General features: G+C 39.3%; 1 protein-coding gene across 3 annotated transcripts in view; it reads left to right on the plus strand.

Moving 5' to 3' along the window:
* Positions 1 to 13,814, plus strand: part of PURA (purine rich element binding protein A) — a 30,159-nt gene that overhangs the window by 11,405 nt on the left and 4,940 nt on the right. Inside the window, exon 2 of one of the 3 annotated variants that reach the window (XM_054038041.1) lies at positions 1 to 642. This exon is cut by the window's left edge and continues 4,834 nt beyond it. The exons of the other annotated variants lie outside the window; for them this stretch is intronic. The gene's annotated coding sequence lies outside the window, so the exon portion shown is untranslated. Of the gene's footprint in view, positions 643 to 13,814 lie in introns of those variants that run through there. 3 annotated transcript variants of the gene reach the window in all.

Consider the following 13,814-nt stretch of genomic DNA (forward strand, 5'->3'; position numbering starts at 1 on the left):
AGCAATTTACTAAGAACTTTTCAGACGTTCTAAAGAGAGAGGCTGTCCACTTTGAATGGCTAGTGAGACGTAACAGTCACATCAGGCAAGGCAGAAAGCTGCTGGTAATTTTAACCCCTGCCTAGAGCAGACCGATAACTTCATTTGGGAGCAATTACTTTGTTGCCTTTAAAAATAGCACTGTAACCACTCTTTTTATGATTAGCTGTAATATAACCTTTATCCCTTTCAAACTATGCAAACTATTAAATGTAAATTAGGATTCAGTTAAAGATAGTTGATTATATTACAATCAGATGGCATTCATGCACTAACTGGAGTATATACAAATAAAGCTATTAGTATGACTTTTGTATGCTAACAGCAAAATATAATATACCTACCTATTCTAAAATGATGAACATTAATATTGTATAACGACTGCAGGGGTGGGGAGGGAATATTACCTCTTAACTTCGTAAAAGGGGATTTAAGATTTTTATAACTGTTTTCCATAAAACTTTATTTTTGTCAAATTTTTAGGTATTTAATTTGTAAAATAGATTTTGCTTTGTACTGGCATACAGAAAATAGGGTATTGATTTAAACTTTTGGAAGCCACGTGATCAAGTAAATTTGTAATAAAAAGTCAATGGATCTATATCAGTTGTACTCACTGTTTTCATTTCTTGTACGTTCTAATGCAGTGGCGCTATACGTCTCCCAAGAAAAAAATAAGCTGAATTTGGGGAGGAAGGGAGTGGGAGGAGGGGGAAAGGATAAATATTGCCATTGTAAATTGAAGTGATTTTTCATATCCAAGTAACTTTTATTGTCAGTGAAGATTTGGTAGATATGCATTTTTATCTAATGCCTAATGCATACAATTTTTTAATAAAATCTGAAGTTCTTGACTATGCTTCTTTACGTTATGCTTCCACCTTTATGTAATCTAGTACCTGTAAACTCTCAAACTGACCCTTGGATTTTTTTTTTTCTGGCCTTTAAGAAGGAAAAAAACCCTTAGAGTTTCCTCAAAGCCTTACAAGGTTACCATGTTATATTTTTGCTCCCTTACATGTTTTTCCCCCTTCCTCAAAGGTCTCTCTCCTCCATTTTAATTTCTCTAAGATAAACATTTAAAGCTTTTTAAGCAAAAAATAAGCCATCCTTTTTGGATCGAGGACTTCAGTGGATTCAGCAACTTTCATAGGCGCTAACTTTTTTTTTTTTTTTTTAAGTCCAGACTTTCCATTTTAGGGCATATACCAAATCTGATTGACTTGTTCCTATTATTTCCAAAGCTGTCGGGGATGGAGTTGGATATCCTGACATTGATGTACAAGAATGCTAAAACAGGTTTAAACTTTGTGGGAACTTACACAAAACATGAACACTCAAAGTATAACTAGCAGTGCTGAATTTTCTGTTTTTTATCAACTCAGTTTGTAGAAAATGAGCATCAGTGTATGATCTGCTAGTTAGAAATCAGATTGCTCATTCAGAAATCTACTCCTAATTCATGGTAGTTTTCAGAAAGACAGGAATTTGCTGAAGTTCATTTGGGAGAGTTTTCTGCTAGTGAACACTGTCAAGATTTTTTTTTTAAATTAAAATCATTGTTTAAAAAATGCATTATTATGCTAATACATTAGCTTTTTTAAATTTTCAGGTTTACTTTACCTTCACTTTTCACCTCCCATGTTAGCTGTCTACTTTTTTGCAGTAAACTCAGTTTGGATAGTTGAAAAGTCAAGGTCAGTTTTGATATCTAGACTATTTGAAAAAAGGTTAAAGTAGTTGCAGGTTCTACCTCTGCTTCTGAGTCCCCTGCCAGTTTTTGTGCTTTAACAACCACATTTTATTATTTTTTTTTAAAAATATTCTCTTTGTACTTCATAAAGCTTTTTACTCCTCTTTACCCTCCCCCACAAAAATGGGTGAAACTGAGTATAGTGAAGTTTTGGTAGTGTAACAGTGAAACTGCACACACTGTGCCGTCAAAATGATGTTTTGACAAAAAAGACAAACTAATCCGAGATTTTTTTTTTTCCTCTAATCTTTCAGCTGTGGGAATTTTGCATGTTGCTTGTAAAATGAAAGATAACTTGAGAGAGAAACGAGATTAATGGTGTTCCTTTACACTGGCTAGGTTCACTTTGGTTTCAGTCAGTTTAACACTCTGGTTCTCTACCATTGTGCAAAAAGCTTTGTGTGTGGGTTGCAAACGTGGCAGGGAGGTGTCATATATAATTTTAAAGCTCATGGAATTTTAATTTAATGAACTTCTCTAAACCTAGTATCATTAGAAATTTTGTTAACCAAACCTAAACTTTGGACCTAAAATGTTTGGCATTCTTTTAAAACTGATCTGTTGTGTGTTTGGAATTACTGAGAGTAGTGGTCTGAATGCAAATGAAAAATGCTTCTCTAAATTTTGGCAGCAAGGAATTTGTGTGTTGGAGTGGTGAGGCCAGTAATCGGTTATGCACGTCTTCTCAAACGAGTGCCGCTCCATCTCTTCACTCATGCCGGATAGTTGTCTTTGGTTTGCTTTGTGTTGGTTTTTTTTTTTTTTAGTCTCCCTCTGCTTTTGTCTTTTGAAGTATATTAGTTACTGTAAAAACTGTCATTTGTCTGAACAGGGTGGAGTGGAATCCATGAAGGCCATGTAAAGTCATCTTATATAGTGGTTTGAAATGTATTCCATGATTTGTGAAATACAAAGCATGTGAGGGTTATCAGGGTCACATGTTGAGTTTATCAGTGTGATGAATCTTAATGCCCCTAGATTGCATATAGGAGCTGAGTACCAAACTCTCAGCTAGCTAATTGGGTAGTTCAAGACACGTAAAATTGTGATTAGAGAAGTATATGGGAATGAAGGGTAGAGCAGGGATTTATTTTCTAGTGTTGGTGTCCACACATTTAGGACATTGTGTGAAACTAAAAGAAATAAACCAAAACTGGATCCACTGGCTCAAAAAAATTAGTTGCTCTAACCAGCAAACTGGGCGCAAAGAAAGTGATTTGAACTGGAAGAGGGTATGAAAAAGGAGAGCAAGGTATACTAACACAAATAGAAAGGCTTTGTACTGAAATTTTGCCTTGAAGATAGCCCCAGTGGACTCTGGCCTCCCTCAGGGGAGAGCCTATAATTGTGGTCCCGGAACTGAGAAGGGCCAGGCCCATTTTAAATAAACTTCAGGATGGGAAGAAAATGGTCCAGCAGAGCTAGATGGCTTTGAAGAAGATGTAGGCTCTAAAACTGCCAGAGGGTTGTTCAAGCACCTCAGGCCTAGATTAAGGGGTAGATTTATCATCAGTTAACTCTCGAACTTGTTGTCTTATCATTAACCAAGGTAGCTCATAGGGGGCTGGGTGTTACCAGTTCTCTTACCAAGCAGGCAGCCGCGTTCTGCAACAGTTCTTGGAAATATTTTTCAGAAGTGTTACCTTGGGAAGGAGCAGAGGAGGTCCTTTGGATGAAGGGAGGAGTATGAATAGTTGCTGTGGCATAGTATCTGATGTGCTCTTTTGAAGTACTTTTGTCAGACATTGGGTCCCCAGCCAATGACATTAGTTTATCAGTCAAAGATGAATACTGTGCCTGCTAGTGCATACTACCTCCACTTCATTTGTTCTGTGAGACTGGCATGTCTAGCACCCCAAGTTCCATGGTAGTGTAAAATCTGCACAGCAGACTGGCAGGTGAGCAGTAGTGACACAGTAGATCCCAGATGGTGAGTGGGGGAAACAGAGTTCCACTCACAGAAGTCCAGTAGTGTACAGCAGTGCTTCTCAAAGCCGGTCCGCCGCTTGTTCAGGGAAAGCCCCTGGCAGTCCGAGCCAGTTTGTTTACCCGCCGGGTCCGCAGGTTCAGCCGATCGCGGCTCCCACTGGCCGTGGTTCGCCGCTCCAGGCCAATGGGGGCTGTGGAAAGGGCGGCCAGCACATCCATCGTCCCGCTCTACTTCCCGCAGCCCTCATTGGCCTGGAGCAGAGAACCGTGGCCAGTGGGAGCTGCGATTGGCCGAACCTGTGGATGCAGCAGGTAAACAAACTGGCCCGCCAGGGCCTTTCCCTGAACAAGCGGCAGCCTGACTTTGAGAAGCACTACTGTACAGTTCACTGGGAACAAGATATAAACTCTGGAACCTGCAATTCCATTAAAATCTAAAAGCGGAGTGAAGTGTTAAGAGACTAAGAGCACATCAGGTGTATATCTTTAAAAATCAGTTAACATTTAATATGCAGTATAAGTATTTGATGTGTAAGAGCATAAAAGAGAGAGTGCTGGATTCTCCGCTATGAAGATTTTCTGTATCTCTGATGTCAGTATGATTGTACCAGTGTAACTGAGAGGAAAATTTGGTCCTAAGAAGTTTAATGCAGAGGACAGCCTGCACTGGTAACGAGAGTTCTACGTACATTGGGTTGATTTCATTCTGCTTGTAGATGATGTCTCTTCTCAGATGCCTTGGGATTTCCTGATGACCACCAGGGGACTGTCGTAGGTAGTTTCTGTATCCATGTCAATTCCTGGCCACCCTCTGCATTTTGTTTTTGAGCTTGGATTAGAGGCCTTCAGACATGGATGTTGTACTCTGGTCTGCTTACCCACCGCTGTCATCAGTCTGAAGGACCCCCCTCTTCAGCCCAACCTCAGAGGCTAATGGCTCCTGTTTGGGGATAATACTGCTCAGCCTACTCTGATGGCCAGTTGGCTCATCATCACTTCTATCATTGGCTATAAGTAACGGAGGCCCCTACATAGTCTCTTCCTTGGCTTTTTCCTCATAGGACACTGTAGTGAGAGGGGAATTAGAGCTAATGATGGAAGCCATGTACTAAGCCTGACTGATTATGGCGCAGAGTTTTTGAAATCCTATTCTGAAGCTGTGTAGGAGGGGAAGAAAGGCTAATTTGCCTCTACTGTTGATCACATAGATGCTGAGGAAGCTTTAGGCTAGAACTTGTAAATTAGATATATATCCCTCTTGGCTAGTGAGAACCAATGGGACGGTGTGAAGGCTGTTATAAGAGCTGATTGGCAGAGTCCGTTAGATGATGCTTCTTTTAAAGTGCCCACTTCTCTTAAGAAAATGTTTAGGCTTTTGCTCAAAACAAAAATCTTGATGCTGACAAACTCTTCATTTTATCACTCTGTTTTGAATTTTCTGTTTTGTGGAGGAGGCTGTAGAAAGACAGCTGCGACCACACCTGGATTCCCAGGTCATCTTGACCCACACCAATCTGGGTTAGTCCTGAAAGTGATACTGAGACTATGCATGGGGGAGGGGGGGGTTTGCTGGCTGCCTGGTATCAGATAATCAGACGTCTTAGCTGATTTATATAGAGATATTAGCTAACTTGGCCAGGAAGAGGTTTTGACCCTAACAGGAGTATATGGAGTCCATCTTGAGTGGCTTAGTTCCCTTTTTTCTGAGAGATCCCATATCACAGTCCTGGATACTTGGTCACCTCCGCTAAGCAGTCCACAGCGTTGTGTTCAGTGTGCGTGGGGAGCTTTAAGCATGGTTTGTGATGAAATATGGGCTATGGTGTCGTATGGGAGGGGGTGTGTGAAACCTAGTTCTGTGTTTTCATCCCATGTAATCTGGCACAGTGTAGTAATTTACCCAGTGCCTAGCTGAGACTGGAGCTTGAATAAAGACTAACTGGCAGAGGGTCAGCCCATACAAGACTAAGATAATTCTTGTTGGCTGGAGTAAACGGTTTGAAGAATTGACAGGGAGCTATTTCAGTTTTCTCATTTGGGAAGGTGTCTCTGGCTTTTGTGATCCAAGTTCACAACCTTAGGAGTTTATTGGGTCCCCAGCTGGATGATTAAGTACCAGGAATGATCAAGAATTCTGATTTTTTCAGTAGCACACAGGTAGACAGTTGTGGTTCTTTGAGATGTGTTGTCCATGTGAACCCCACTCTAGGTGTGCAGGAGGTCTACCAAAGTTTGGGACCCGTTCTATCTTTGTCTACCTTTTTCCTTCTATAATATCATGTAATTTGAGATCAGCAGAGGTGCTCAAATCCAGCAGTCCCCTGCTACAATCATGAGGGGCTGAACGCTGGGCAGCATGTCTTCAGAGAACAGCTCATGTCTTTGGAACCCGCTTTTTGCATTGGTCCAGCAGAGTTAACATTTCAAATTCTGGGCAAGTTGCTGAAATTTTAGGAATGGATTGTAATAAGAAGGGTGCATGAGGGCCTGTGATATGCTGGAGGTCAGATTAGAAGATCTGGTGGTTCCTTCTGGCCTTAGACTCTATGACTCTGACTCTATGATTATGGGAGATGGCATAACTTCCAATAAGCTGATGAGTAGGAGAGTCCATAATTTGCCATTGGTTTATCAGGATGTTTTGTTTTTAATAGAGAGGTGTAATTCTATATAAAAATACTGTGTGTGTGAAAGACAAAGAATTCAGATTTTCGTAGGAGGGATATTTTTATGAAATAATTTGCCTACAGGCTGAGGTAATGGAGTTGTTGTCACTGGGGCATATCTGTTCAAGGCAAGACCAGAGAACAACTGATGTGGATTCTGTAGAGGTCTCTCCGTACTGCATGGCAGTGTTGCAGGGTGATGGACTAGATGGCCTAAGAGCTATTTTCTGCAATTAATATTTGTGAATTAAATTCTTTAAACTGATATGTAATGATGGCTTTTCTTTTGGTCAGCATATGTAGTTCAGTTTGCAGATAAGACTTTTGATCACACCGCATTAAGAGCTTGATTCAGCAAAAAATATGTTGGGCTTCCATGCTGCATTAGGCAATGAAAGTCCTGGGAAATTGGTTTCTGCAGGCTTTTGCAGTGCTATACAGTAACTTGTGTGCTGAATCAAACTCTTTAGTTGGTGGGCCAAAGTAAAGCAAATAGACCTTGGCTTCTAACTGAAAGATAAAACTTTAGTATCCAGTAACAGAGCCATAATTCCTAGTTTGATTATGGAGGTAGCACAGATTAATTTGATGGCAACTACCTAAATTACTGCACCAGATACAGAATGACTGTTTGCCTTGTGGATAAATGCACATCTGTACAAGCAGTGCAAGGATCTGGTAGTCCTCGGAGCCCCATTACAGCATCTTGATGTCAGAGTCACTGCACTAGAGGAGGGGAGAGATGGAATTATATACAAAGACAGCATATATAGATATTGTAGATTGATTTTATCTCAGGGTTGGCTTCATCAGTCCTCCACTTGAGAAAGCCTGTCTTATGATTGGAGGGCAGCAAGGTAGCATGAAGGGACAAACCCTTAATTGAGGATGTACCTTTTGATAGAGGAGAGTGACTGTTCTTCACCCACCAAAGTAGGCCCCTTCAGACGATCGGGATAGTTGTGAATTGTTGATGTACTGTGGTGGCAGAAGATTAGATCATTAGAAATATGGATAGCCAAATACAGGGTTACTGTAAGAACTGTTTGCTGACTTGCTTCACAGGTTCAAAGGTAAAAATCTCAGAGATATCTAGGTAAATGTCTAATGAGTGCTGGGGAGAAGCCTGTGGCTGTGGTACATATTGGGATGTGGCGATGTTTAGATAATTAGGAAAAAGTCTTAGGATTTATGGTGCTACCTTTTTCTGAAATGCTTTTATTGCTAAATGCAGGGCCCGGTAGGCAGAGAGGCGCTTTAGAGAGTTAATGGATAGCTGAGAAGAGGGCGCAAAGAGTATGGAGGGTAAATAAATTAGGCACTGAGGAGCTTTGGAGGGTAAAGAGGGCCTATCTAGAATGGATTGGGTTCTGCTTTAACCCAAGTGGAACCAGACTGGTGGCACAGAACGTTGACAAGGTTTTGAGAAGATTATTTAAACTAGGAGCTGAGGGAGAGCTGACAGGTGCAATGGAGCAGTTGAATCGGACTAGGGCATCTGCTCGGGTTGTCAGTAATAGAAAGGGATCTCTGCATCTAGAAGAGAATTTGCAGTGGAAAATGGAGCAAAGGCAGGTTGAGATTGCAACAGTTCAGTCTAGAAAAGGAACAGGATGTCAGACTAAGGAGTTAACTAAGAAATAGGCACACAGCCAAAAATAAAAACTGTAAGTGTCTTTGTACCAGTGCGAGAGGCTTAAAAATAGATGAACTAGAATGCCTGGCAATGGAAGAGGACCTTGATATAATAGGCATTACTGAAACATGGTGGAATCATAAAAATCAGATATACTGTATTACCTGACTATAAACAATAGAGGAGGGACAGATTAAGTAATAGAGATGGTGGAGTAGCATTATATCTAAAACATTTTCATTGAATCTGAGCGAACTAGAGTTGAGGATCATACATTAGAATCTGCACAGAGACAAATCCCAAGTTGTAAGGATACAAATGTATTACTGTCTTCCTGGTCAGGAATACACTATTGACTGTTCATTGTTGAAGGAGAGCAAAGAGGCAGTTGATTCTTCATAAAACTGTAATAAGGGGTGACTTCAGCTACTCATGTATGATCTGGTCAGGTCTCACAATAGAGCACAATTTGAAGAAGTAATTTCTTGACACCTCAAATGATTGCTTCTTGTAACAGCTTATTCAAGAGAGATTCTTGATTTAGGACTAAATAACACACAAGAATTGATTTAAGAAATAATTATAGTTCAGCCATTAAGTAATCATGACCATGGTATAATTACAGGTTCAACGTTCTCAGGAGAGGAGAAATAATATCTAAAACGAGCCTGGTGATACTAAACTTAGGAAAAGAAGATTTCAGGAAAATGAAGATGCTAGTCAAAAAGACACTAACATCAAAAGGGATGAGGGTAAAATCCTTAGACTCAGCAAGGAGGACACCTAAGTATCGCAAAAGCTCATAAACATCCAAGAAGGTGTGCACGGCCCTGAAGCTGAAAGAAAGCAGGGAGTCAAGACATAAATCAGTATGGTTAAATGGCAAGGTATAAGAGTTACTGGAGTCAAAGTGTTTTTTTGAAAATGGAAGCCCAACCCGAGTGAAGTGGATAGAAATCTATGGCAGGTAACATGTAAAATGGCAATTAGGGTTAAGAGGGGTTTTGAAGAGCTGCGAGCAAATTAAATATTGAAGTCTGTTAGAGGCAGGAAGGCTATGAGAGAATTTGGGCTCACTGAAGTATGAGGCTGTAAAAGGAGCAGCTAAGGAGGTCAAGGACATTACAGAGAAGCTGAGTGACATTTCTGCATCAGTTTCATGGCAGAAGAGTTTGAGAGATACCTGAACTTGATCTATACTTTAAGAGTACCTCATCTTCCTTATCTGAAAAGACTGAAATGTCCAAAGAGGAGCTGCTGGAACAAGCTAATAAATTAAAGCCCTGTTATGACCAAGATCAGAGCTCACCCAAGAGTTCTGAAGGAACTTGGGAATGAAATGGCTAAGTTGCTAACTAAAATAAATGTCTCATTAAGATCAGTATACTTGAGGACTAAACAGTAGTAAATATTGTACCTCTTTTTAAGAAAGACATTAAGGGTAAGCCTGGGAATTACAAACCAAAGACTCTTACTTCAGCACCAGGTAGTCTAGTTGAAATGATAAAACATCTAGAGGAACACGATAGGGCCACACCAGCCTGGCTTCTGCAAAGAAAAATTGACCCTCCAATAATCTACTAGGATTTTTTTGAATATGTTGACAGAATAGTGGGTAATGTAGGACTAGCTGACCTAATATATTTTGATATTTTTAAAAGGTTTTGACAGTTCCTCCCAAGATGCTACTAAGGAAACTAAGTATGGAGTGAGAGAGAACCTGCCTCCCCCCCGACATCAATTTATCTTCCTCGTTCTGGCCGCTGCGTATCACTCCAGCAGCACAAAGTGGTCAGAATCCTGGGCCAAAGTGGCCATTTGAGAATTCCCCCAGGCTGGGAGAATCGTCAACTGGTGTAAAGTGGTATAGCTGGCTCATATACCAGCTGCCCCCTTCTGCTGACAGTGGGAGTGCAGTGTCCCTGTGTTTTGCCATTTCTCTACTGATGTATGTATAGGCCCTAGACTGCTCTCACTTTTGGCTGCATACAAATCAGGAAGCCATATCAGGCTCCCTGACTACCAGTAGATTGTGGTGCAGGACAGAATCTCAGTCCTGGAGGATGAGAAACTGGCTAAGGAACAGAAAACAATAGGGACGTACTGTTCATTTTTATCATAGGAAAAAGGTTAACAGTGGGGGCCGCAAAGTTTCTTATTAGAACCCATGTTTAATATATTAACTAGGGCTGTCAAGCGATTAAAAAAACTAATCTCAATTAATCGCGCTGTTAATAATAGAATAGCATTTATTTAAATATTTTTGGATGCTTTCTACGTTTTCAAATCTATTGATTTCAATTACAACACAATACCATGTGTACAGTGCTCACTTTATATTTATTTTTGATTAAAACTATTTGCACTGTAAAAAAACTAAAGAAATAGTATTTTTCAATTCACCTAATGCAAGTACTGTAGTGCAATCTCTTTAGCTGAACTTACAAATGTAGAATTATGTACAAAAAAATTGTTTTATTTTCAAATGCAATGTAAAACTTTAGCGCCTACAAGTCCACTCAGTCCTACTTCTTGTTCAGCCAATCGCTCAGACAAACAAGTTTGTTTACATTTGCAGGAGATAATGCTGCCTGCTTCTTGTTTACAGTGTCACCTGAAAGTGAGAACAGGCGTTCACATGGCATTGTTGTAGCCAGTGTTGCAAGATATTTACATGCCAGATGCGCTAAAGATTCATATGTCCCTTCATGCTTCAACCACCATTCCAGAGGACATGCATCCATGCTGATGATGGGTTCTGCTCAATAACGATCCAAAGCAGAGCAGACTGACGCATGTTCATTTTCATCATCTGAGTCAGATGTCGCCAGCAGAAGGTTGATTTTTTTTGTTTGTTTATTTGTTTGTTTGTTTTGTTTGGTGGTGGTTCAGGTTCTGTGGTTTCCGCATCAGAGTGTTGCTCTTTTAAAACTTCTGAAAGCATACTCCACACCTTGTCCCTCTCAGATTTTGGATGGCACTTCAGTTCTTAAACCTTGGATCAAGTGCTGTAGCTATTTTTAGAAATCTCACGTTGGTACCTTCTTTGCGTTTTATCAAATCTGCTGTGAAAATGTTCTTAAAAAGAACATGTGCTGGGTCATCATCCGAGACTGCTATAACAGTGGCAGAATGTGGATAAAACAGAACAGGAGACATACAATTCTCCCCCAAGTAGTTCAGTCACAAATTTAATTAAAGCATTATATTTTTAATGAGCATCCTCAGCATAGAAGCATGTCCTCTGGAATGGTGGCCAAAGCATAAAGGGGCATACGAATGTTTAGCATATCTGGCACGTAAATACCGTGCAATGCTGGCTACAAAAGTGCCATGTGAATGCCTTTTCTCACTTTCAGGTGATATAATTAAGAAGCAGGCAACAGTATCTCCTGTAAATGTAAACAAACTTGTTTGTCTTAGTGATTGGCTGAACAAGAAGTAGGACTTAGTGAACTTGTAGGCTCTCAAGTTTTACATTGTTTTATTTTTGAATGCAGTTATGTAACAAAAAAAAATCTACATTTGTAAATTACACTTTCACAATAGAGATTTCACTACAGTACTTGTATGAGGTGAACTGAAAAAACTATTTCTTTTGTTTATCATTTTTACAGTGCAAATATTTGTAATAAAAATAATATAAAGTGAGCACTGTACATTTTGTATTCTGTGTTGTAATAGAAATCATTATATTTGAAAATGTAGCATGAATCCAAAAATATTTAATAGATTTCAATTGATATTCTACTGTTTAACAGTGCAATTAATCGTGACTGATTTTTTAATCATTAATTTTTTTAAGTTAATCGTGTGAGTTAACTGCGATTAATCGACAGCCCTAATATTAACTGATGATTTAGAAAAGGGGGTGAACAGCGAGGTTATTTAGGTTACCCAAGTCTATAGAAGGCTGAGGAGCTTAAGAAGGGCCTGGCAAAGCTAGGTGAATAGGCAGCATGAAGGCAGGTGGAATTCAGTGCTGAGGAATGCAAAAAAAAAAAAAAAAAAAAAAAAAAAGCACAGTGGAAGAAATAATTAGCAATACCTTGGATATATTCTTGGGTTTTAAAAAAATTAAGATGCATGAAGAATGGGATAGAAATTTGGACTACTATGCCTCTATCTATGCGCTCTCATCATCCTCTGGAGAATCCTCTGTCAGACAGGGTATCGGACTAGGAAGACTACTAGTCTGATCTCCAATTTACTTTGTTACTCCAGTCTGTGATTGTTAGGCCACAAGTAAACTACATTTTGTTATAAGGCACTTAGTGATGATATATCCTCTGATATAAAAGTCATATTTTCGATCCTTCCCACGTTTTAGCCCATGATCCTGATTTGTAATTGCTTGGATTTTATTCCAGATTCTGAGCGCCTGAGCACTGTTCTGAGGTCAGAGTGCATTAAACACTTAATTTCATGGTTTTTAATACCATTGTTTAAAAGGTCTCCAGGACTTTCCTGTTTTTTTTTTTTTTTGTTTTTTTTTTTCCTTGATGAGTTGGCAGTTACCCATTGAAAGAATTTTTGTTTAAAAAAAAAAAAGCACAGATTTCCCCTCCCCCCAGCATTAATTTCAATTTCATACTCAATATTTGTAGTTTAAAGTATATCATCCAGTTTGTAAGGTGATTTGGGTTCTGATCCTGTATATGTGCAGTGAGCCCAGCAGGAGTCCCATGATGACCAAATGGCTCTTCAGGGTCAGGCCTTTAACAGTTAAAGTTTTCATATTTGTTACATTTTAATCTGGGATTAGATAGAGAAATGTGTATGGACAAGTCAGAAAAGACTTCTTGTGTTGATGATTGCATACCTGGCTTAGTAATAGTGGTAATTCTTATTTTTCTAGGATGTACATCAAATTATACAACTGCAAGGCTATTTTTATGTTGAGGGTTTTTTTTAAGAGCAGGCATTTAATTTGTAGTATGATTTTTTTTTCAAATGTATTAAGTAGATCTGCCTTTAAATGACTGTAGTTAGAGTATACATTTCAGTTATTGTTGCTGCTCTATAAATGAGGTTCTGTACTTGTCTACACATTGGGTTGAGCTTAATGTGAGTGTCAAAGACTTGAAGAGGTAAAAATGCTGTTTGTTATGTTTTTCTGCTTGTTTTTCACCACGGAAATACCAGGAATGTCAAGTCTTGTCTTCCCCATTTTATTTACTATAGGTCTCTGTAGGAGGACCCAGGTATGTGGATTTGGGGCTCTCTCAGCTCTTAAATGAAAGCTGGGATCAGTAGAGAAAAAATATTCTGTTTTTAAACACTTGGGAGGCACTCAGATAATACCATGATTGGGTCCATATAAATACTGTAGGTAGATATAAGGGCCAAGGATGTTGCCTTTTCGGGTGGTTTTCAGCTGTTAGATGTCTGACATAAATAGATTAAACTTAAAAATAAAAGTTTTAAGTAGTCTGAGTAAAAAATAAAAAAAAACAAACCTTAATTTCTTAATTGATCAGATTTCATTTCCCAGATATCTGATACCATAAATCTACTCAGTCCCTAATCATCCATAGTCTTCCAGGAAACACAAGGTAGACAAGACCTGAATTGTTAATATAAAAAACAGGTAGGAAAATAAACCTTCATTTAAAAACAAAACTCTTTCAGGTCTTCTTCAGCCACCATAAAGATAAAGAAAAGGGTATAAATATTTCCTTTCCAGGTCTGCTTTAAGGTCAAGCTGCACTCTGCTGGGCTAGAAAGCCAAAAAGTAGAGAATCTGTTCAGGAGGGAATGTCATGTACTGGGGCAGACATGTATGCAGCAA

Source organism: Malaclemys terrapin, chromosome 8 (genome assembly GCF_027887155.1).
Source record: "Malaclemys terrapin pileata isolate rMalTer1 chromosome 8, rMalTer1.hap1, whole genome shotgun sequence".
Lineage (NCBI taxonomy): Eukaryota > Metazoa > Chordata > Testudines > Emydidae > Malaclemys > Malaclemys terrapin.